Source organism: Cyprinus carpio, chromosome B7 (assembly GCF_018340385.1).
Source record: "Cyprinus carpio isolate SPL01 chromosome B7, ASM1834038v1, whole genome shotgun sequence".
Taxonomy (NCBI): domain Eukaryota; kingdom Metazoa; phylum Chordata; class Actinopteri; order Cypriniformes; family Cyprinidae; genus Cyprinus; species Cyprinus carpio.
Window position 1 is genome coordinate 40,177,651 of NC_056603.1, and position 26,897 is coordinate 40,204,547.

The window sequence follows — 26,897 nt, forward strand, 5'->3', positions numbered from 1 at the left end:
CATCACCCCCAAGTAAAAAAAAAGAAGTTTAATTGTGATTTGATGCATCATTGATGTCTGTAGCACAGGTGTAGGATGAGTAACATGCCAAAGTTTATTAGTCAAGGTTAAGGGTTTAGAATAGCACCCTAAGTGTGTGCATTCTGCGCAATAGTGTTTCTTCCTTCAGTCTGCACCACTAATGATAACACTGCACCACATAATAATATCTTAACTTAATATTATATCAATATTTCATTATGGGTTTGCAGAACACTAACAAAATATGAGTGATCCTTACATAATTTAGAAGTATTCGGCATTAAAAAAAAAGATTGCAATTAAAACTCATCCACGGACACCATTTCCTCTTCCTCAAAGCATATGTATGTCTGTAAAAGGCCTTAGGCTAGTTTATGTGGAAATATATACACAGTGAATCTTCAGGAATCTATTAACAGATGCTAATTGATGTATGCAGAGGTATGAGTGTACGTGTGTGTGTGTGTGTGTGTGATTGTGCGAGTACAAAGATGTATCCTGCACCGAGCCAGGCATGAGAACAGGCTTGTGAAGCAGAGTGCAGTAATTTCTTTGATCATTTTTAATGGCAGTACTTTCATGTGGGTGTGCAGCGCTCTGTCTCACATACACACACACACACACACTTGTACACACTGCACCCTGCAGGTGTCATTTTACACCCCCAGCTCTGGGATTAGTATGCAGCAGGCAATAAAAAGCAGGGCCATTGCATTGCACTGCGCACATCTCAACAAAGCAGCATCAATACCTTTTCAAAAGGATGTATCAGTTCAATGCTAACTGAGCGGGGAGACAGGGAGACAGAAAGACAGGAAAGAAGAAGAACTGAACAATACACAAAACAGCAGGAAGTTAAAAGTTAGTGTGATAAAAATAAAATCAGAATATGAGACAAGCACAAGATTGAAGTGGCAAGTTTGGTGGAAGTTTTGAGGGACTGTAGAACAGCCTGAGGAAGAAACCATTTAAAGAGACAGTAAATGTTTTCTCATTAGTAGGATTTTGTTGAGATGTTTAAAAAATGAATACAGTTTTCCATTATATGTAGTAAATCTCATTGCAGGTAAATGTTAACTAAAATCCATCTCGACTTTGTATGTTTTAAAAGATAAGCATTTACAAGAGAACTAAACAATAAAAGTGAATGGTGACCACGGATGTATTTATTTATATATTTGAATAATAGCATAAATTTTAGTCTTTCCTTTACACAAAGCCATCATATGCCTTGGAAGACTTGGAATATTGTGTATAGCTGAGTCCCGATGCAGAGGCTGCATCCTTTGAAGGCTGCATTTGAAGACTGAATGTGTCACAACAGTGCAAACGAAGGCTGTATAATGTGTCCTGCAGCCTCGAAATGTGTCCTTCATTTCCCGGGCAATGAAGGATTGAGCAGATAGATTCTTTGTGGCCCCAGGTTCATTGCGCCCCTGGTGACAACAGAATTTTCTATTTTATTTTACTTTTTTAACTTAATTGAATTTTTCATGTATAGAATATGTAAACAAAAAGAAAAGCAGTTTAAATGTTGTCTATCTAAAAATGTACATAACTGGATCAAGGTGAAGATATTTACTCAGGCTGTGAACCTTTTGAATATAACTTAAAAAAAAGTCCAGTATAAACATTATTGTTGCTTGTCAACGGCAGCTGCCATAGTTGCTAGGTGACAAGAGAAATCCTTCGTAGGCTAAACCATCCCATTTAACAACACTTGGTCTGACCTTCATGGCCTTCGAAAACATGGATTTTAAGTCTGCGTCCTTCTAAGGATGCAGCCTCTGAATCCCAACACACCTTATTCTGACTTTCTATGATGCTTTTTGTCCTTTTGGAGCTTAGCCTCCATCCACTTTCATTGTATTTAAGTGAACAGCATGAACATTCTTAAAAATATCTAATTTTGTGTCCCATGGAAGAAAGCAAGCCATGCAGGTTTGGAATGACATTAAAATGAATAAATGATCCCAGAATGTAGATTTCTAAGGGGACTACCCCTTTAAACAGCTTACTGCAGCAGCCTTGAAAATGGCCTCCCATACTGCTTACGGAACAGCTTTTGCAGGAAGCCTCAATTACTGGATAACACAGCTTGAGTTTCCACATGTTACAAGAAACCATTCTATGAGTCTTGACGGAGAGTCCCAGTGCGGTCAGTCTCCCAGCAGTTCACTGCATGTAATCCTGGTGAACACATAAAGAAGCAACTAAAGAGCAGCTTTTATGATGTGAAATTTTGTAAAGACCTGTCTTATTCATTATTAAGTATGATCTACAGGTGTATTTCTCTCCTGTTTTACCATCCACCTCTAGTCTCTATCCTCTAAAACACAGTTTCATTTATATGCCGTCTTCATTTATGCCCTTCCATACACACACTGTGATGATTTGTCCAAAAGTCTATTTGGCTTCTATAACACAACATTTGAGTATGCAAGTGCAGCTCCTGTCTCTTTATCTGACAACTGTCTCATAAATGTTGGTTCTTTTAGGGTTGTGCCGATAGACGATAGTATCGTTTACTGACGATAGTCAGAGATATCGATGATAGCAGATGTCTTTGTCAATAGTCAATACGATATTAGGTAATATTAGATATTAGGATACTGGGCAAGTTAACATGTTATTATCATGTTAACGCATTAATTACTTAACACCAACAATTATATTATTGCGCATTAATGCAGTTTATAATTATTATTATTATGAAAGCCCTTTGCTCACTGGCTCTGAACATGCTCATAATCATGACTTCATAAGAAGGAAACAGGAAGTTTCTGATAGCACGTGAAGACAGCAGAGAAGTGCTCTCGCTCAGCACAGTGGAGAGCATCATTTTGTTAACTTTGTGGTTTATTATTTTGAGTCGTTTGGGACGCGGTGACACATGGCCCTCTCACAATATACTGTATATATGCAATCGTGCTGCAGGTATCAGAAGTTCCGTGCTCCAGCACAGTTAGAGTCACACTACATGTGAACCACACTCTGGCCCACCTCTTCTAACCGAGCCAGGGACAGCTAAGCGAACTGTGCCCGAGCACGGCACAGAGCAATCACACTATTCAAATGAATGGGGCTTTGGGGGTCAAATGCGCTTGGGCATGGTTAAGATTGCATAGTGTGAGTACACCCTTATTCCCACACACAGGTCTCTAGTTCTTTTGCTCAAATCACATTTAAAAGAAGAATATTTTTAAGGCTATTCAGAAAACAGGGCTTCCTTCGGAAGAGCGTACATATTGAAAATGACATTTTTCCCCGTTCAAAATTATACAAGTTACACGTCTAAGGTATTCTATACTCTTTGGTGTAATTTAATGGTCTACAGTCTGTTAAGAGTGATGACTAGTTTATTCTTTTTTGTTTTATTTAGTTTTATTGAGTATGTTAATAGTAAAAAAAAAAAAAAAACAATTCTGTGACTATTCCGAACCTTATTCTGAAGATATTTTGAAAACATCTTAGTATGTTTGTCTATACAATTAAAGTCACTTGAACCTAAAGGACAAAACCAGTTGAAACATTCCTCATATCTTTTTTTGTGTTTCACAGAAAAAAAAGAAAATAATTCAGTTTGACAAAATTGTTTTGTCAAACCAACAGTAGATGGGAGTGTTGGAGAACACCATTTACTGTAGTGTATTTGCAAAATTACTTTTTTATGGTAAATCTGACCATTTTTAGCATGTTTTGTTTAGAGTTTTGCACCCAAAAGTCCAGTACATTTTTATCTAAACTAAATTCCAGCAAACTTTTTTCTTTTCTAAAGATTTTAAGCCTAATGAAGACTTCTGAGCCTAGCACTAGGAACAGCTTACTGCTTGATTAAACAGCTTTGGTCAAACTATCTTCCACAATTTCTATGAATATTAATAGGCCTTTTGCCAGAACACTATCGATTAACTTCTGTGTGTGAAGAAGGCTGACACTGAGTAGAGCAAGACCACCAGTGGTTCTGTTTGAGACTGTCAAAAGGAGTAGGGAGTTCAAGGTGTGATGTGGCCTCTTTAGACTGGCGTATGTGGGTGTGTGTATGTTTTTGAGGATCTGTAGCAGGACTAAGAGACCATCTACAGGGAGAAAGGACAGAGGCGAAGAGAGGGTCCCCGCCGTGGATTTAGTGTTTGACAGTGGCAACCTGCTGAATGCTGACTGCTGGGCCTGACAGCACAAACAGCATTCATCCCTCCATAGAGGAGAGCTGCAGCGTTCCTAATCTGTCTTACACACACATACACAATGATTCAAACATGCACTAGACTTCAACCCTCATCCCTCCTGTATATTTATCAGAGTTTTAGCCAAAACAAATTAACAAAGCAAAGCGGCACTCAATGCACACATATTAAGCTGACAATCAGCCCAACAGCTCAAACAACTTATCCATCATCCTTAAGAACTCCCCGGTGAATACATTAGCCTGGAGAAGGCAAAGAAATGTGTGTGCATCATGTGTCGGGTGACTTCTGGGTAAACGCAGGACCCTTTAATGTAGCCTTGTGAGGTGAATGCGCTACAGATGTATTTGATGGGCTGATGTGAACGAGGCCGGGGTGTTGGATGGGGCTACTTTAGCAGGCTAAAACCCAGAGAGCACAGCTGGGGAGCAGCTGGGGCCAGTTGTACCGGAGACCGATGGCAGGGGTGCCCATCGCTCACTGTAACCAGAGAGTTTGGGAACAGATTAATAGATGCTCAGAGGTTAAGTAAACATAATCTGATAGAACTGTGGCTGCATTTAAGGCTGTTTGCTTTGCTTTGCTGGCTCTTTCATCACTGTAACGCCACACAACCCCAGCGCTCTTAACGCTCCCAATATTTGGAGAAGGATTTAAGGACAGAGGCCTGGCACAGCAACCAACATCAGGCACTGTTCCAGAATATTCCACATTAGAGCCTTAAGTCAGGCCTGTTTGCCTAACCTAAGCTATGTCTTATCTAATAACACTACAGTAGCTGTGCTGACATCATCCACCCTGAACTTACTACACTCAGTCAAACTTTTCCACTGACATTTATGAAATGTTTGGCATTGGCAAAGCTGCATGACTTTCTTATTTCGAAAGAGTGTCAACTGATTTTGCTCATACAATGAAAGTCAACAGGGCCAAACACAACACTGATTATCATTGTGTGGACAACAAAATACGGGGACATAAATTGAAAATATCTTCTTTTGTCTGTATTTTTCACAAAAGAAAGTCATACAGGTTTGGAACATGAGGGTGAGTAAATAGCCCCTTCTGGAAAATTACTGGTAAATTGCCGTAAAGAGATCATATGTGAACAGGACCTGTTTAAAAATACCAGCAATTTACCAGTATGAGAAGCTGTAACATTACCAGTAAATTGCAGGAATTCTGCTGTGTGTAAACGCAGAATGAAGATTACCAGTATGAGCAGATACGAGATCAGAACGCGGTAACGTAAGATCTACTCTGGGCCAATCCAGAGCCACTGAAATTCAAAATTCAATGGTTCTTGGCCAATAATAACATTTTGACGCAGATGACACATTTACTCTACGCTGTGCAGTTTGGTTTGAAGTGGTGTGTAATGTGATGTCCCTGGGCCAAAAGGACTGTATGAATGTGAACGTATGAAGGCGCAACCGATTAGAGGTCATTTTTGGTTAATGATATCACAGAATTTACGGAATTTGAAACAGATCTGTGAATGGTGCTTTACTGGAAAAAAAAGACGGAACGTCATTGCCTGTGTGAACAGCGCATTTTTTTATTTAATGGTAAAGTCGTTCTGGTAATTTTACGGTAATTTAGTGGTAATACTGTGTGAAAGGGCTTAATGATTCAATTAACAAATTCATGAATATTTGGTGAATAAATGAATGAATAATTTTAAGCAAATAAAAAAAAATCACTCAGAATTTGCTACAACAAGATTTTATTTGTCACGTACAAGTTATATGACATACAACAAGCAGTGAAATGTAGGTCTCCTCCTGAGCCTCTCCGTTTTTGCCATCAGGCTGCGGAAGTGTCTGCCTGACTGTAGCAGATGAAACAGTGGATTTCCAGGGTGGGTGGGGTCTTTAAGGATCTAAACACCCCTAGATTTACATCTCCTGGTGTGGATGTCTTGCAGAGAGGGGAGAGATGTTCTGGAGATGCGCTCAGTGGAGCGCACTACTCTTTGCAGGGCTTTACGATCCTGGGCTGAGCTGTTTCCATACCATGATATACTTTCTATAGCCCCGATATAGAAAGTTTTCAGGATTCTAGGGCAAACCTTGAATTTTCTCAGGAGTCTCAGATGGTACAGTAGTTGTCTGGCTTTTTTAACTTGAGCTTGAATGTGGTTAGTCCAAGTCAGGTCATCGGAAATGTGTACACCAAGGTATTTGAAGCTGCTCACTCTCTCCATTGGGGTCCCGTTAATGATGAGTGGGGTGTAGATCCGCTGCTGCCTCCTCCTGAAGTCCACAACCAGCTCCTTGGTTTTGCTGACATTCAGAAAGAGACAGTTTGTTTGGCACCATGACGTCAGACTCTTTACCTCATCAATGTAGGCAGCCTCGTTGTTGGAGATGAGGCCCATCACCACTGTATCATCCGCAAACTTGTGGACACACAGTCATATGTGTAGAGCGAGTAGAGCAGTGGGCTAAAAACACATCCTTGTGGGGCTCCTGTACTCAGGGTGATGATGTTGGAGGTGGTCTGACCCACCCTCACTACCTGAGGTCTGCATGATAGGAAATCAAGAACCCAGTCACAGAGTGGGACATTCAGTCCGAGGTTTCCGAGCTTGGAGACCAGATTGGAGACAGCAGCCTCACATAGTTCCCTTTATTGCTGTCGGTGTGGGTGAGAGTGGTGTACAGGAGATGGGACACAGCATCCTCAGTAGACCTATTAGGGCGATAGGTGAACTGGAGTGGGTCAATGTTGTTAGGGATAGAGGAGCAGATGGTGTTCTTGATAAGCCTCTCAAAAACCTTTATAATTAGTGATGTGAGTGCCACTCGTCGATAATCATTTAGGCAAGATGGACTGTTGCTTTTTGGTACAGGAACGATGATAGATTTTTTAAAGCATGCAGGGACGACTGACTGAGCAAGGGACTCATTTAAGATGGACGTAAACAATCCAGCCAGCTGATCAGCGCATGAACTTAATACACGACCGGAAATCCCGTCTGGGCCAGCTGCTTTCCTGATGTTCACACGCTTCAGAGCTCGACGAACTTCATCCTCCGATACAGTGATTGCGCACGTGTCACTGACGTAGCTGTTATTTTCCTCTGTGCACATCGGCAGACTGTTGATATCACCAGAGCAGTTTGCTTCAAAACGTGCATAAAAGGTGTTCAGCTCGTTGGCCAGTAAAGAGTCAGCACTCACCGCAATGGAGGGTTTACTTTTAAAAGAACTGATAGTTCTCAGTCCCTGCCACATGCGCCTGGAGTCGTTCAGTTGGAAATGAGACGTCACGTCATCGAGCGTGTCCTGTAGCGCAGCTTCTGATTGGGCGGACCAGCGTTTCACCACCCGCCTCTCTGGAGCTACCTGCACGAGCTTTTGTTTGTATTCCGGTATGAGGAAGATGGCGGTATGGTCGGATCTTCCAAAACCCGGTAGCGAGCTGGCTTTATAGCCATTCCTTAACTGAGAATAGCACTGGTCCAATGTATTCCTCCCTCTGGTTGGGCAGGAAATGTGCTGGTACAAGTTTGGCATTACATGTCTAAGACTGGCTTTACTCACAATGATGGCAGCATCCGGATGGTTGTTTAAGCAGACACTAAGCACATCATGGAGCTTAGACAGGGCCATTTCTGTGTCCGCTTGAGGTGGAATGTAAACAGCCATGGCGATGACCGCTGTAAACTCAAGAGGCAAATAGAAAAACCAGCACAAGATTGTCAGATGCTCCAAATGAGGCGAACAGGAACGCGACAGAATGGTGATGTTCCTGGGGTCGCACCATTTATTGTTGACCATGAAACAGACCCCGCCACCTCTTGTTTTGCCAGCCTCTGCAGTCCTGTCCATCCGAATAACATATAAGATATCAGATGTTTCTGTTAAGCAGATTATGTTGCAGTCCCTTATGTCCCGATGGAATCTTATCCTTGCTCTGAGATCATCCATCTTGTTCTCAAGTGACTGGACGTTGGCTAGCAGGATACTGGGTAAAGGTGGACTGTGCGCTCTGGTCCTCAGTCTGTTTTGAACCCCAGCGTGTTTCCCTCTGTGTTTTCTGTTTCATCGCCTCGGAGGAGCCCTCTCAGGGCATCCGTCGTGCAGAGAATCTCAGGTGGCCAACTTTGATCATTGGGTAAACCGATCAAGGGCAAGTAACACAAATTAAATGTGAAACTTTGAAGTAGAAAAACTGAAAGAGTATTGTATTTGTTCGTAAAACATATCCTAATAATCTTTATTTACAAATTTGAAAATCTACTGTTTTACAGTGTGCCCTTTTAACCTGTTAACATGCACCTGTATGCAGGCACACTGAACTCCCCTTGTTTGCACGTGTCAATGTTTACGAATAGATTAAATGAAATGGGACAAATTTAATCTTGACAAACTATATATCATTATAAAGATCTAAGCCTCAAGCATCGATGACAGATCGCTGTTTTTCAATGGAAAGCTTATACAGAATGTATTTGCTAAATTTGTGTACATCAAAACATGAAGAAGAAAATGCAGTACATACCAGATTCGTCATAATAACGAGTCATAAACACATCCACAGCTGTAAATCCCAGTTTAGTTAGGAAGGTAAGGGTCCACTGAACGACATCTCATAGAGCATGTTTAGTCCAACAAAGCAGTAACTTTGTAATGTGGATGATAATTCCTTTGTTTACGTTTCAGTTCTTCAGGGACAGAATTGTTTGTGTCCGTTATGGAATAACTCACGCTCAGAAACTGCGTCTTGGTAGTAAAAAAACGGCATGGTTTTGTAGCGTACAGTGTCACAAACACAAAAAAAGTGAAAGATAGGCGGAAGATTGTTTTTTTGAATTCTGGTGCTCTCTTGTGATGGGTCGTGATGCGCTGTGACGCACCTGTCATCTGATGGAGGCATAACATAGCGATCGGGTTTTTCTTTTTTTTTTTTTTACATTTTTCATATATGTGTGAGTGTATTTTATGGGGAATGTGCCTGTATCTGCATGATAACCATCTGTTTGAGCGCAAATCAGCATGCTATTACTGTGTAATCAAAGCTATCAATGTGAACGCTGCCTATATGAATAGAGTGTGATTATTGACTTTATGGTGCATTTGTATGATTACCATCTCTATAACTGGCCATCAGCACATCAACACGTTATAATTGACTATATGAACAGAAATCACTGTAAATGATGCATTTTTTAGCAATCTCAGGATGTACTGTAATTTACTATATATTTTTTTTCTTTTATTTACTTATTTTTCTTACTCAAATTATTCTTATTTTATTTTTCTAGTGCTCAAATAAATCACTTAAATGATGTCTAAGTTTCTGTCTATTGTTTTATAATTGAAAAAAAACTATGCAGTGGTATGTTTAATGACTAAAATAGTTTGAAGAACCCTTCAATACAGTTATATTTTTTATATTTGGGGGGGTGGGGGGACCAGACATAGTATCAAAAAATAGTTGCAGGAAACAAATTTTTTTAATAGTATTTTCTTCAGATTTGAAATATAAACTCATGAGACTTTCAACCCATTACTTTTCTAGATTGCTCCAGGACTGATTTCATGTATTTTTATATCAAATAAAATCAGTGTGGTAAAAAAAATTTCAAGACACTTCAGTGTCTATAACTTTTAATATTTTTGAGCATTATCAACTCTGGTTGATAAAAAGTAAAGCCCAAAGGGTCTTCTTTCCAAAGACACCAAAATTATGTGTGTAACACACTGAAGTAAGGAACTGTTACAATTTTAAGTTCGGTAGGGCACTTTCAGCTGTGAGTCCCATAATGGGGGGTGCTGGCTAACAGGTTAATAAACCATGTAAAATCTTAGATCTGTTCCAAAGCCAAATAAGCTGCACTACTAACAACTGTCTACATAGACAACACTAACCAGACAGAAATTTAAAAATGACTGATTTGGAATAAAATCTAAGCAGCAACTCAGCTGATATAAAGCACAAAATTATTCAACTCACAATTGAAAGGGCCAAAAAAACAAAAAAAAAAAAAAAAACAAGAAAAGAACAGGAAGCTATGTGGATAGTGGGGCAGTCAAGGCCTTATGGTTAGAGAGTCGGACTTGTACCCGAAGGTTGTGGGTTCGAGTCTCAGGTCTGGCAGGAGCTGTCGTGGGGGAGTGAATAACCAGCGCTCTCTTCCATCCTCAATACCACAACTGAGGTGAGACCCTTGAGCAAGGCACCAAACCCCCAACTGCTCCCCGGGCGCCGCAGCAATATGGCTGCCCACTGCTCCGGGTGGGTGTTCATGGTGTGTGTGTGCACTACTGTGTGTGTGCACTTGGATGTGTTAAATGCAGAGCACAAATTCAGAGCACAGAGCACAAATTCAGTTCTAGTTTTCACCAGTTACAGAAGAGGGATACAGCAGCACATGTTCTTAGCGTGTAAATGGCAGAATGTTGGTGTGCTTTCAAGGATAGCATGAGCAGCAGGGTGAAGATTCCCACTGCATTGATAAAAGGGTTCACCTTCTCCAGCAAATGCCCACATTTCTGAGACGTGCGGTCCACTTTAATTGGCCTTTTCTGCAAAGGTGGACTTTAATTACTTTGTTCCTGGATTAAAGGCCTCAGACTGTTCAGACAAGAGCTGGGTTATAACCTTTACTGCTCTCTTTCTTTCTGTTTTTCTGTCTCTCACACTTTCTCCACACAGTCAGGTCAATGTATATGGGTAAAATGGGTCCAAAAAAAATCTCTTAGCCTCAAAGGAATCCCTAAATGTGATCTATCACCTTAAAGGTCACAGAAAGACACACAGTTGATTAAGCCTTGAGATATTAATGTGCACTACCATTTTTATTCTGTATTCATATCTCTATATTTTTTTTACCAATAAAAATTGTAAGATCTATATATATATTTATACTTGTGTGTGTGTGTGTGTGTGTGTGTGTGTGTGTACATATATATATAATATATATATATATATATATATATATATATATATATATATATATATATATATATATATATATATGTACACGTGCAGAGTCTATCGTTCTATCTATCAGTTTCCCAGTGACTTGAGGTGAATAAATGATGGCAATTTACACTTTTAGGTGAACTATTCCTATAATTCAATTACACTCAGTCTCTAGACAAAAACTACCTCCAATTCTTATTTCCCAAGTTCCAAAAGAAAAAAAAGAATTTATCAGAAAAACATTGCTGTCTGTTTCACAAGCATTAACACCCACACCAACAGTTTAAACAGAAATGAGAATAAATGGAAGGTCTGTCTGATAAATATCCTTGTTCCCTCTGAAATGCATAAAAGGTGTGTATGTGTATGTTTGTGTGTGTGTGTCCTTGTCCCTCAGAGCGGCACTGCATTTCTCAACCTGTGCGGTCAGTACTGAGTGACAGACTAATCGATGTGTGGCCTAATCAGCCAGCTTAACTCTAATACCCAGGACAGGTTCACATTATTATCATATCAGACTCCACATGTTTGGAGGTGACATGGAAAAGGCAAAAAGATTAAAGTCAATTTTACAGAAGGGCCTCCACATCTTCTGTTATTCTGCCCAGTGCCGTATGACTTTTATCTGATGCCCAGCCAAAAAAGGGTGCTAAAAAACACATGCGGCATACCATAATGAACTCACACTCTCGTTTGCAGTCGGTGCCATGCTGTGTGGAGTAATTCAGAAGCTGGAAGGCAGATGGCCCCAGCTGAGCGTGAAGCTTTTATGTGTTCAGACCCCAAAACCACCTCCACCACCACCACAGTCTAGCCCGTCCTACCCTTACTGAGCCCCTGTCAAAGTTGTGTAACTCAGGCCAACACTTTTGGAGGACAAGTGGGGTGAGGGGTGCTCACGAATCATCTATAAACACCTTTACACAAACTGTTTACGGGCAGTAAATGATGCATTAAACAGAAAGCAAGATGGCTGGTGGGTTTAAAGAGGCTGGGTTGGGTTAGGTAGTGAATGCTGGCTTCACACTACCATCGGTCTCTCAAAAGCAGTTGCTGCCCACATATTTAAACAGAACCATTGTTTTTAAAAATACCAGAAACAAACAAAAAAAACATTCAGTTCAGTTGGCAATTTTTGCATGTGCATTCTTCTGTCAATGCAAACAGAACACCATAGTGAAATATTCTGGCAGAGTTTCCTGCACTGTTTATTCAGTGGCGTTACAGCACCACTAATGAATCTGCAATGCAAAACAGAGAGCGAGACCAGTGCAGTTGGGTTACAGAATGAATGACTTTAATGAGTCGGTTCTTTTCGGTAAATCAAAAACATACAGCACAACCAGTGTTTTTAGACTCCCAAATGAATGAATCTACTCAGTCCGTTCCTTTTAATTAATCAAATACATACAGTGCAAACAGTGTAGGTTGGCTCCTGAATGAATGACTCTATTAAGTCAGTTCTATTGAGTCAGTTCTTTTTAGTGAATCAAACACATACAACGGACTGTGAGACTGTGTAATCAGTGTATAGTTACTGACTAGTTGTTCATCACATAAAGCTTGAGATACACATTTTGTTAGTAGTGTTTTTTTTTTAAATGAATAAAATATAGTATAGTTATTATGTCATTTATAATTAATACTGAATCCAAATCCTGAATGTATCTAATAATTCTAAAAAGACTGTCAAAAGTCATTAAAAATGTAAACATATATAAATATATAGACTATTTAAATTATCTCACTGTTTTCCAGTGGCATATCTAGTGTCTTTTGTTACAAATATTTATTCATTCCGAATATTTATTCCTCAAATGTACTAAAATAATACTTTATGGAACCCTTAATTAGTAGTGATTGTTAAAAGGAACTGGAATCAGAATCATTTAATTCGTCATGATTCCAATCCCAAGTGACCACATCTTGAGCTGTCAAGCAAACAGACACGGAGAGGCAACGTTGACTCGGTAAGTACAACTGCGCTTCGAAATGCCAAAGACAACCTGGCACCAATTAAACTCTGGCCCTAAAAAGGCTATGTCGTTCAACCCTACAGGCAAATAGGGTGAGCTAGACATCAACTAAGCTCTTATCACAGTAGCAGCTCTGCACTGCGTCAAAGTGCCAAATATTCACAAATATGTACAGCACTGTATTAAAGAGCTGATTTGGTTTTGTAATTAGTGTTGTCTGTATCAGGTCAAGCGAATTCAAATCACGTGAAGATTAAATCACTGTAGGCTCTTCAGAGTCAGTGTTTTTGGAAAGGGAGGGGTGGGAAAGGGACGGGAGGGAGAGAAAACTTGGGCTAATAGGGAGAGAGACAGAGAAAAGCAGTCACTCTCAAGAGAACTCTGGTCCTATTGGAACAATCCAGCACGAAAACAGTCATTTAACTTTTCTGTCAAGTGTCATAGTTATAATTCACTGTTTCACGATTACTGTCAACTCACTTTACAGAGCAGAGCTTGTGCTAATGGAAAATTGAAGTGAATAGACTCTCCAAACACAATGTTTTGATATCTCAATTATCTTTCTCATTATATTGCATGAGCAAAGCCCAAGGTCTACATACAAAGAGGGTGAAATCAGCTGGCAGCGTGAAACTATGTAGAGTATATCATTAAAAATATACTTGGAATTACCTTTAAAATTCAAACACGACATATTGAGTTTTTACAAATAAATGAACAAAGCTATTTTTCTGGATGTAAGATGTACAGAACAGTTGAGATTCCTGTTAATAGCGACCAGGAAAATGTAAGAGAAATCATTTTGAGTAAGACTGAGGTCATCCGTTCTTGGCCTTGAAAATAAATCAATCCCAAAACTGATTAAATGTTGCATTCGGAGATTCTTTGAGCCAGGCTAATCAGAAACTCAGCACCACTAGGACGTGTGAATGCTTGTTGAAACCTTGTGGAGCTGCTGGGATATGCGAAGCCATCTCGTCTTGATCTTCCGCTGGAATTTGGAAATAGAATCTGGCCAACGGAATGTCGACACTTGTCGACCCGCTGCTTGTTGTGTGTCAATCAATGGTGGGTGCGAGGGCAGCTTATAAAGGGTCCCGAGGGTGACTGCTTAGAGCACGCTCGGTTTAACACGCCAACAGCCGGGTGGGAGTAAACAGAGAGGGATATAAACTGGGGTATTGACTTCATGATCAATTCTATTGATCAGTGAGCTCCCTCTCCTTCAGCAGGCACGCTGAGCCCTTACAAAGTCTCTGTCTCGCCCTCTGCTGACTCCAAAGCATATGCAGACTGGAAACCTGCCCAGATCTGCAGCCCAGACACCTTCCTCTAGGAGGAGACAGAGAGGAGAATCACCCACCATCTACCAGGGAGTCAACTACCAGAAGTGAGTTTTATCTGGCCTACCTGAAACCCACAAATGGCATTCTAAAAAAGTAATTGAGCACAACATAATGACCAAATATTCTGAACTGGGTTGGACCGAATGTAAAAGTTCTGAATTAGTCACTGAAATGATCATCTGAATACTGGGGGTAAAATGTCCCCCTCAATGTCTATGTTGATTATTGCCTTGAACATATAAATGCCAATGTGCAAGGTTCAAGCCTGGCTTATGTCACATATCGATCCCTGAGGGCTGTCTATCCCAGGGATAGGCAACGTCAGTCCTGGAGTGCCAATGTACTGCAGAGTTTAGCTCCAACCCTGAAAAAAAAAAACTCACCTGCCTGTAGCCCTAGTAATCCTGAAGACCTTAATTAGCTTCTTCAGGGGTGTTTGATTAGGGTTGGAGTTAAACTCTGAAGGTCATCGGCACTCCAGGACCGACATTGCCTATCCCTGGTCTATCCTCTCTAATAAAAGTGCAAAAAGGCCATAAATTAATCAAAATAATGGAAAAACAACCCACTTGAGCGTGGCAAAATACACTCTAACCACGATATAGTCTTAGTCACTGACAGCATTCAGTGAAAAACGGATGGCGTGAAAAGAAAGAGAGCTTAACTGAAGCCTTTCCTGCCAGCTCAGAGTGTGTCCAGCGAGTAGAAATCATCTTCAGCTCTGTGACAGCCACTGATCCAATGGGACAAGCCAGGAGGGGGCGGTTTGGGTCATCGTTCTCTGTCAAATAAGATTCACATATCCACAATTGGGCTGGCACACCAAATGACCTCCCTGTTTACGAGACTGCTGGTGATAACACACATCATCTCATTAGTCACATACCGCCCCTGATCTGCCATGGCACCTCCACTTACAAATGGCAGCTAAGCGCTAAATTTACCCTAATTACGCTCACGCTCCAATCACAAAAGGGCTGCTGTCTTTTGGGTTTAAGAATACTATTTGGCATGGACGGACATGCCAGTATTATTGCCGCTCTGTCGGGCTTCAGGTGGAAATAGAGATAAATGCTCAGTCCATGCACCTCTTCACCAGCAAGATTTGGAGACCGAAAGGATGTGACAGGCCTGTCTCATTTACTGGCCCCACCAAGGGCTGGGGTTCATGCAAAGCTGAGCCCACCAGCGGAGATCCCTCCGAGATGAAGTTTACCTTAGTAAGGTGAAGAATAGCTCTAGGTTACATGCTCAGATGCAGCGGAAACCTCAGGAACCACTGAAAGTGAGAGAGTCCCACCCGTTATCTCATGATGGCACAAGATCCTACCTCCCAGTTGTGAGGAAATTTCTCAAAACAAATTTGCGAGGCACCGGGCTGATAATGTGAACCTAATCATCTAACACTTGTACCCTTAACTAGTATTTCATATCTTCGTCATCTCTTTTTCGGCTTCCTTTTCCTCTTTCCCGCTTCCACTGGTGCTAATTCGTATTGGATTTTCATTCGTTCACCTTCCTGCGAGCATCAATTTCAGATGGCATGAAAAAGTAATATTCCAGCAATAAAGCCTTGATTTACACCCTTTCCCTGGCTCCCCCTCTTGCTTTTTATATTTGATCATTTAGTGGGGATCGTATAACTGTATATCAGACGCAAATGAAATCAGGTCCCGTGCACATTAAGGCCATGTAGAATTGCAGCTAACATCCCCTGTGATCCAGCATCTCGGCTCCCCGGCAAGCCAAGGGCAGAGTCCCATTCATTTTCAGGCCCATTTCCTCCTATGATTAGGCGATCAATCAATCCAAGCCTTCAATCTCATCAGGCAGACGGGATTATCTGCCCATCTCCCCCTCCGTTACTCGCTCTCTCCCTCTCTTGCGCTCACTCTCACAGAGCGGCACATTAACATCAGATCAAGTATCAGCAAGTGCATGCGGTCTGTAACGTCAAACAGACCACAGACAGACATCTCTTCATCTTTCCCGGCTCCTAATACCCCCACAGCTCCCATAGTGCACTGCATGCAAGCATGGATGGCGAGACGTTTGCAGAGACTGACAAAGAGGTACGTCTTTAAAGCGCTTGTCAAGGTATTAAGCCATAGGCCTACTTCAGGGAGCATCCTTTCAAAGTAGATGAATGGCTTCTCAGACCATCACAACACCACTTGTATGTCTCAAAGACAAAGCCCAACCTGTCTCTGTAAATTGTGTCTATAGGCTCATTTGTCTGTGCGGGTTCCTACACGTCTACTAAATCATCCAACCTGTCCTTTGACGTATCAGAGATTCCATACACTTGCCCGCCACCGTCTTCCCACAATACACCAGGGAGGACAAACACTATTTATCGGACAAGTCTATATAAAGCTTTCTCAGTGTCAGAGAGGGTAAGCGAATATGCCCTATAAAATCCCAGCCACTCAGACCCTGTTTTTACAATGATCCACACTCACTCTTGTTTACACAAGCGTAATGGCGAGTAAACTGCTACTTGTAAACAGTAGAATGCCATTTAATGCGACTGGCTGGGTCATGGTGGTTTCTATTCGCTATAAGACTGAGAAGCTGAGTTTGGAGAAAATGTGCATTTATTTTGTCCACGCTGAACATACAGAGAAAATAGAGTGCAAATGATCTGCTCTAGAGGCCTTAGTGTACAGGGAGATTACAAGACTGTGTCAAAACAACTTTCACAAATACTGTAAACACCAAAAAACTGTGGCCCTCAAAAATAAAAACTTAAGCCACACATAAAAAGGTATAAATGTCCATATATTTGATTCAGAATATCTGGATCAACTGGCATCTGCAAACAAATGATGAGAGTTCTGAGGTTTACACAGGTGTCCTAGCAAAATAAGCACAGGTGTTGTTCATCACTTTAACTATGAACATGTGCCACTCATGCCTGACAACCACAAAGTTGCGAAATCCAAATTTAAACAGTATATATTTTGTTTTTCATAGTTAACAAATAAAATATTTTTTGAAAAATGTGTTGAACGAGAGCTACATACATTATATGTAGTATAAAGTGTGCACTAGCATTTTTAGGTCTACTCATGAAGCACCAAAACGTTCTATTTACAGGTTTATTTGTTTTCTTTTTTTTTTTTTTTTTTTTTTTTCAACAATTAAGAATTGGAATACATTTTTGATTCAATTAAGCTTGCAATTTAGATGGTACAGCACCCAACAGATCCTGTGAGACTACAAACTCTGTCAAAACAACATTTTACACTTATTGTAAACTGCAAACTTGGTATCAGAAGGATTACAAAAACAGTGGCACTCAAAACAGCAAACTTAAGCCACACTTTCAAATGAATAAATGCCAGTGTGTTAGATTCTAAATATTAAAATAAGGTGACATCAGCAAGCAAATGACAACAGTTCTCCTCAAGTTCACAAAAGATGTCTTAGCAGATTAACCACAGATGTTGTCCATCACATTAACTATAAGCATGTTCCACTATTGAAATACTAAGCTTAAACAATATTTTTTTGTAATTTTTTGGTTCAATCAAGCTTTCAATATAAATGGTGCAACACCCAGCATATACTGCGAGCAGGCAATGCAAAAAATATATATATTTATATTAAACTATATATACAGCGAGTAAAATAAGTATGGAACACATCATCATTTTTGTCAGTAAATATATTTCTAAAGGTGCTATTGACATTAACTTTTTTACCAGATGTCGGTAACAATCCAAGTAACCCATACATATAAAGTAAGCAAAACAAATAAGCTCAGAAATTAAGTTCTGTGTAATAAAGTGGAATTAAACAGGAAAAAAGTATTGAACACATGAAGAAAGGGAAGTGCAAAAAGTCATGGAAAGCCAAGACACCAGCTGAACTCTATCAGTAATTATAAAGCAATCCTCCCCCTTGTCAGTGGAAATTAATATTAGCTGGTTCAGTCCCAAATGATGGCCTATATAAAGGTGTCTCATGACCAAAGTGTCACACAAGAAACATTTTATGATGGGTATAAGCAAAGCGCTTTCTCAAGACCGTCACAACCTTATTGTTGCAAAACATAGCTTACTGATGGCACTGTTATAGAAGGATTTCTATACTTCTGAATGTTCCAGTGAGCACTGTTGGGTGGGGCCATAATCTGGAAGTGGAAAAAACATAATTTCACCATAAACCGGTCATGACCAGGTGCTCCTCACAAGATTTCTGACAGACTAGTGAAAAATATTAGCAGACGAGTTGTCCAAGAGCCTCTTGTGGAGAGCTTCAGAAAGACCTGGAATTAGCATCTACAATTATTTTATTTGAAACAATAAGTACAAAAAGTAATGCACTCAACCGCCGTGGCCTGTATGCACGCTCACCACGCAAGGCTCTATTGCTGAAGAAAAAGGAAGGTTTTGTAGCTTCATTTGATTAAAATGAGATGGAATCATCAGAATATGACATAAAACAGTTTTTCTAATGCAAATGCTTTTAAGTGAAATTTATAAGCGCAATTAAAAAATCTAGATAAATAGTCAACAATTAGGATGTTAAAACTGTGCACCTCTTTCATAGAGGTTAAAAATATTCTCGGACACTTCCAAAAATGCAACTAAAACCTGCATTCTTAAAATAAAGTCTTGCTTGAACTTGAACCTCCAGTGCTCCTTAAAGCATGAAGATGACATTTATTATTTCCTGAAGCTGGAAGACACTGTGGGGCCCTTTACTCTCTGAAATTTTCATCATCTTTCATCAAAGCTATGTGCGCATTATCGTCTCCCACAATCCTTAGCAGCAGCCCTGAACCTATGACATGACACCACCCGCTTTCATCAGTCATCAGCGGCCAGGTTCATCTTAAAAACAGCTCCTCTTTAAATGTTGAGGAGGAACCCAATGAATAAGTAATACTTTTACACGAGCTGAGAGCAAGTGCAGGTAAAGAAATTACTCTTTTCATGTCGTGGCAAATACTCTTTCCTTTCTGACTGGTATGCGCCGGTGAAAAAGGGCATCTGAAAAATATTCAATGCAAGGCCACTTAATGGAAATGTGAGATATAAAAAAACATAACCCAAAAAGCTTTTTGATGTAAAGAAACTAATTCTGTTAAAGGTGCTGATCAAACTGTCAGTCTTTCATTATGGTACAATACCTTTTAGCAGCCATGCACTGTGGAAATAAAGTTTCAAAGTACCTCAAAATATCAGATTTCCTGCCATTCATATCAGACATGATATGCCTTCACTGTTCAGTCTTCACACATGAACAGCAGAATTATTTTCAAAGATGCATTTGCTGTGAATTGTGGCCTTAATCCTGATTTAACAAGCATGACCCTATCTACCCTATCTAGTATCTACCCTATCTAACTGAGTACTTAACAACAGCAATTTCAAAGGGCCTATTTTCACAATTCCTGCCTTAACAGTTGCAGTACGTAAAATACACTGGGAGCAGCAGATAGTCTCCTTCGAAAGTACATGCATTACAGAATACCATTCCTCTGGTCTGGATTATCCATTGTCTCCTTAATGGGGCTGGTCATCTGCGCACAGACAAATTCAACATGAAGGTCAGAAGTACAAAGCTCTGTAGTGCACAAACTAAAAATTCCCTCGAGCAGCAGTAAAGAAAAGTAAGTGAACCACAGCCTCAGATGACAGCTAAAGTCCCTCAGATCTCCAATAGGCCCCCTCATTGTCCTAAAAGCCAGCCGCCCCCGCAATAAACGGTTTTAATAACATATCACAATCCCCAAGCGTACTTTGCCTTTGTTTTCCACATGTAACCAGTTCTAATTAGGCAATGTGCTGCAAAACTTACCGAGGTCTGGCTGCCTGAGATCACAATAGCTAGTTGTATCTTCTACCACAGCTGTAATTAATGAGAAAGCCAGGCGACTTCTTCATGAAAAGGGAAGGTTTAGGGAAAAAAGAACATTATGGAGAAAATATATGGCTTGAAGTCTGACAGTTAGACCTTGGAGTTCTCATCAACTGTGACAAAAAGGTCTGATCTCTGTCTGTGCTGATGCAACCTGGTTTGTATTAGGAAAGAAATGCACCAAAAACCAAAATCATTGTAGAGAAAACAAATGGCACCGAGAACATCTACAACATGAGCAACCATGACCTATCATCAAGATGCAGTGTAACACTCATATCTCTGTGGAATCAGAAAGGATGTGCTTTATATATATGGGACGCTGAAGTAAAATAAAGCATGTGACACAAAATGGCCCGAGTTTGTCAATTTTAGCAAAAAGAAAGAAAGAAAGACATAAGAATTTACAAAAAATAATGCTGGTTCCTTTTTTTGTAAATTGTATCTAATTGCTGCAAGATTAGTCTTTAATGAGGTGAAAAGAGTGCATGTCACACCTCTGTTCATCAATTTGCACTGGCTACCAATAGCTGCTCGCATAAAATTCAAGGCATTGATGCTAGCCTACAAAACAATCACTGGCTCTGCACCCCTTTACCTTAATTCACTACTTCAGACTTATGTTCTGTCTAGATGCTTGCATTCTGCAATTTGTGAACAAGGCATTCTACTCTACTCTATTCTAAGTGCTACCCCAAAAAGCCACAAAAACACTTTCACAGACTTTAACATTTACTGTTCCTTTGTGGTGGAATGACCTGTCCAACTCAATCCGAATCTTCAAGAAATGGCTAAAAACACGTCTCTTCCATCTATCCTTGACCCTCTAACACTAGCACTCTGTATTCTATTCCTATTCTATCTACTCGTTTTCTTTTTATTTATGTATTTAAAAAAAAACACCTGATCCTTTAACACTTGTATTCTTTACAATACTTGCTTTCTTTTTATTTAAAAAAAGACCCTCTAGCACTAGTATTCTGTATTCTTTTTCTATTCTATCTACTTGCTTTCTTTTTATTTAAAAAATTCTCAATTCAATTCTCAATTCTCAATAACATTCTCAATTATTTTTCTATTCTTTCGAATTTTCTATCTTTTTTTTTTTTTTTTTTAAAAGAGACCCTCTAAAACTAACATTCTCTATTCTAGCTACTTGTTTTCTTTTATTTATTATAAAAAAAAATGTTTAAATGTACTGCATTAGGCAAACTGAGATATATCCAAGCATTTACATATTATTGCTCTCTTTTTTTGGTTTTGATTGCTTCTGTTGTGCTCATTTGTAAGTTGCTTTGGATGAAAATTATTTAAATTTTAAATCTTAAGATATAAATCTTAAATATGAATAATTTTTTATTCAAAGTTAATGAACATCTTTATTTTACATTTGCCACCCTATATGTTTATTCTGTAACATTTTACAATAAGGTTTTTTATGTTAAACTTTGCTCCTTTTAAATTATAAACATGCTATTTTTTATTTTTTTTATTTTTTATCTTGATGTTAGGTCATCATAAATTCATGTTAACTAATAATGCTAGCAAATTTGTACATAACCTTTTTGTAAATTGTTATTTATTTCCTTTTTCAATCATATCCATTTCTGGACTGGAAATTTAAGGCAAGCAAACCTGATCAAGAGGGAAATTCATTCTGCATTCCATATCAATAACATTTATCTGCTTATTAAGTTAATGAGAAGATTGTAAACATTACACCAACTGCATTAACAAACTCCAGCAATCTGATTAGCAGTAATTCAGTATTATGAAGAAGAAGAAAAATCTACAGCCTAATGGAAACATCCCGGTAGTCTCAGATATGAACAGTAATAAAACATCTCTTTATGAGTTATGCTTCATTTGCAGCTCTTGTTAAATGTGATAATTGCAATTACACCACACACTGAATAAACAAGCAATTAATACAGCTTCTTTAAAAGACTTTACAAAACATAATGATTATATTTAAAGGGAAAACATGTTTCAAGCTTCTTAAAGGTGTTTTAAATTAATCTAAATGCACTCTGGCCTAAAAAAAAGTTCGTCCAGTAAACACAAACACGGCCCGTGCGGGTCTTGCGTGTTAGAGAAATATCTTTCCCTATTTTGGCAGGCTTTGATTATCTAAACAGTAACTCTGCTACATATTTCTAACAAAATCATTGTATTTTTTCATACAACGTGTTTGCTTCTGTCTGAGTGGTTATGAGGCGGAATAAACAAATAGTTAATAAAGTTAATTCTACCTGTTGCACTGCAGTTATACAGACAATGCCTCATTTCACCCGTGTCTCGTGATTTGATGACTGTTCACGCAGATTTCATCTTCTCCAAGCTGTAGACGTTTTGACAACAGTCGATATAAAAGACTGAAATCTCTGCACTTTGTTACTTTCTCATCATTTCTAAACGCCCGCTCCGCCGCCTCTCTCTCCCGCTTCACCCACCGGTGCACATCCTGCTCACAGTCACAAACAGCGCAGCGAGCCAATGAACATTCAGAACTCGCCTGTCACCGATTTTGACGACCAATCGCAGTCAGAGCCGCGGCCAGGTGGGCGGAACCCTGCCAAAGAAAGGTGCTGGTCTCCATGGGAACATGCCAAACACGACGAGCCCGCAGCAGATGAGAATGACGTTTGAGGATCCTCATCCCTTGAGTGTAGAGAGAGGCAAAGCTGTAGCCGCACTTTATAAACACGAGCTTTTGTTCTGGATTTATTACAGTCAGCAATATAACCCACAGCGTACTGTACATATATATATATATATATATAATATTATTATTATTTGAATTCTTTTTTTTATTTAAAGTCAAATCTAAATTATACTTTTCCTTATCCTGTTTTTATTTTAATTTTTTTTATTGGTAAAACTATGGTTAATTTTCTTAAGGGTTTGATTACTTATATTTCTAAATGTAAATGTATGAATGTATTCTTTTTTTTATTATTATTATTATTATTTTTATTATGCAAGTACAAAGAGAAAAAAATGAGAAAACAAAAAAATAAATAAAAACCGGAGAGGCAAGGCAACCAAAAACCTGGTCAACCTGGTTTCCATCCAAGTATTAACCAGTACTAAACAATGTTTTCTTTACAATAGTGGGAAGAGAAAGAGAAAAAAAAAATCACAATGTACATTCCCCTTCACTTTATACATACAGCTCTCTTTTCTTTTCTCCTTTTTTCCTTCCTTTCCCCTCTCCTTCTCCTTTTTTTTTTTTTTTTTTTTTTTTTTTTTTATAAATGTATTCAGTTCTTTGCTATCAACATTATTGTGTAGCTATTACATTATCCAAGGGTTTCCCAAACTGGGGTTCATGAATGCCAGTTTAAAATGAGCATGAGTACAGTTAGGCTACTACCCAGCACTGGTAATAAAAATGTTGTTATCAATAGTGAAACAATTAAACATTATAAAATCATAACTCAAATAGCTATCTATGAACTTATTTTGTTTAAACAATTATGAAGTCTTTTAAAATAGTCTTTTAATCTTTAAAATAATGACCAAGTACAAAACCGAAGCTGTAATATACCCATAAGCCCTTGCACTTGATTAATTTCATTATGTATGCTTGCTTAGTCAAAGTGTAGGGACTTATGGCGGCATTTAAAAAGCTGTCATTAAGAATTAATAGCGGCTTTAACGCTTTTTAGTATTATTGATGTTGTTTTGTTGTAAATAGTTGTTTTGCATGATTACTTTTCCCTCTGGTAAACTTGGGTCCTGTTTTATGTTGGATCTAGTTTCACTTCTGTGGTGAATTAAGTTCGTTGATTGACCTAGAGTCAGTTACCATTTAATTTCATGTTTTGTTATTGCATTATTATCATTTATAAATGTTGAAATTAAAAACAAACAATGATGTTTGTGTGTTTTTTATTGTTGTTTTAGAGCATGCATGCTAAAAAAAATCTTAAAGCATGTTCTCTCTCTATATATATTTTTTTTATTTTATTTTATTTATTTATATTGCCTTTTGTCTTGATATATCTGAAGACCATAGCAATGTTTTTGCAAAAGGAAAGTATTTGTTAGAGGTCCACCAAGAAAAGTACACAGTGAACGTGATGTATAGCACTAGCCTTTCTCTATTGTCAGTTATAGGTTAGAGCTGAAGGTGAAATGAAGTCATCAGTTTAATCAGAAGATTACGTGCAAACAAAAGCATTCCTTAGGCTCTGAGAGATTTATCTGGGCAATGAAAGTACATGGCCACCGAAGCCTGTGACTCATGAGCACACTGAGACTTGGCAATGTCTTTGTTACAAACTGAGATTATTAAAAAGATGTCCCGCAGCAACTCATTATACCATCAGCTTAGGCCATTTTTCTCCTAACCCTTTAATTAAATCCGAATCTTATGAAAAATAAAGAAAAATCAACAGCTATCTAACTGCTGGCTAGTCTGACATTGTGCCAGCAGGCAGGTGTCTTGTCCCTCCAATGCTTAGCTCATTCTCATGCCCATCGCCCCTCTGACGATCGAAATCTCGCAAGTTTGTCCGTCTGTCCATCCTCCAGTTTTTCCTCCAGTCCACTCAGTTGTCTGAGTCTGTGGCTTATTTATTTCCCCTACATAGATGGATCTTAAAATAAATGATTTAATGGAACAGAACATTACTTCAGACCGACTACACCCATCCTTTAAAATCTTTCAGGGCTGTTTTATTGATTTAAAAATTCCTCAGCTTAGTGCTTGAATCTGTCCCATTAACTCTGAATGCTGGTTAGCCGCATACCAATAGTTAATGTTCTCTTTTACAATCAAGACAATGTAATTTTCTATGCCATTGTGGTGACAGAATAGCTGTAAAAACACGTCCATTTCTTGAGCACTTTCACTCTCTTTGTGTTATATCTAATTCCACATACATGAAAGGACATGAAAGTGATTGACTGTGGTGAATAGCTTAGACAGAGACTGAAAACACAATTATATTGTGTGTAAAACCGTGTCTGTCGTCACTAATTATCGGCTTTGTGAATGTCACTGTTTAGAGAAACAGCTCATCCACTGAGAACTGAGAAGTTAAGCAGGATTTTGTCAGAGTGAATCTTTTTTTATTTTTATTTCACGTCCCACAACAAAAGACAGTTCGTAAACACTTATTCTCAGCCCTCGATTCGTAGAACCTTGTGCAAAGCCTGTCATTTGTCTCACTGAATGATTGCTGTAACTTATGAAAACATTCAGATTCATTTTTTAATGTCAAGGTTCTGTCTAAATGGCCTTTTTATTGTTCTTCAATTCCTTTAAAAAAAAAATCATAATAAAGGAAAAAAGTTTGATATTTCTGTATTTACCGCTTTCTTTTGAAACATTTAAAAATGGAAAATCAAAAAGGAAAATGGCATGGTGGCTTCCTGATAAATATACACCTGGGCTACATGTTCAAGAGCATGAGCGAGAAGGGTCTGGCTGCAGACTTGCACTTGCACTCTCAGACTTGCATTCTCAGACTTGCATTCTCAGACACTTGCACTTCCGGTAGTGACATCAGTCTTTTTTATTTTGTTCTATTTATTGATTACTTTTTGTTTGAATCTCTCAACATTTTACAACAGTAGCCAGGTGGTGAAGACAAGAAAAAAGAAACTAAATTACGAAGTCACTTGCAATCGTCACTTGCACTCTCAGCTACCTGCGTCGTCACTTGCAATCGACACAAATCGTGCATGTTGCCAATGGAGACAAGAAGCTGTGGTGATTGAATGATTAAAACTAATTTAGTACCGTAACGTACAGGGTCCTGCAAGAAAAATACAAGACCCGCAAATCCGCGGCCACAAAACAGCAGAATATGAACGCAATGCACAAAGTCTCTAAGCGTTTCATTTCCTCCCATAGAAAATCATTGTAAATAAAACACATAATGTAGCTTAATGGACAAAGACAATGAAATAAAAGAGCTGTAGACAGTTATTCTATATGGAAAAACGCTTAACGCGAAACTTTGCATGTTGCATTTATTCTGGGCTCACCTGATTGCCTGTACATATATTTTAATAATGAAGAGGAGCATATTGAGTTTCTTCTTTATCATCTTAGTCTATTATTATGCCATGTTTTGAGAATGTTTTGCCATGTTTTATACATTATTCATTATATTAATAAATTATATTGAATTTGATATTTGAATAGCATCTCAATACATTAAGCCATATTAAGTGTTTATGTTTTCTACGGGAGGAAAACGCTCAATGAGAGACTTTGCATTCATATTCTGCTGTTTTGTGGCCGTGGATTTGCGGGTCTTGTTTTTTTTCTTGCAGGACCCCTGTACGTTACAGTACTAATTTAGTTTTAATCATTCAATCACCACAGCTTCTTGTCTCCATTGGCAACATGCACGATTTCTGTTGATTGCAAGTGACGTCACAGGTAGCTGAGAGTGCAAATGACGATTGCAAGTGACTTCGTAATTTAGTTTCTTTTTTCTTGTCTTCAACACCTGGCTGCTGTTGTAAAATGTTGAGAGATTCAAACAAAAAAGAATAAATAAATAGAACAAAATATAAAATAAAGACTGCAAGTGATGTCA

General features: G+C 38.8%; 1 protein-coding gene across 2 annotated transcripts in view; it reads right to left on the bottom strand.

Annotated features, from left to right (window-relative positions):
- LOC109053859 (trichohyalin-like) overlaps positions 1–22,820 on the bottom strand; it is a 227,183-nt gene extending 204,363 nt beyond the window's left edge. For both annotated transcript variants that reach the window (XM_042728648.1, XM_042728646.1), the window contains exon 1: positions 22,590–22,820. The gene's annotated coding sequence lies outside the window, so the exon portion shown is untranslated. The remainder of the gene's footprint in view (positions 1–22,589) is intronic.
- Between the last annotated feature and the right edge of the window lie 4,077 nt (positions 22,821–26,897).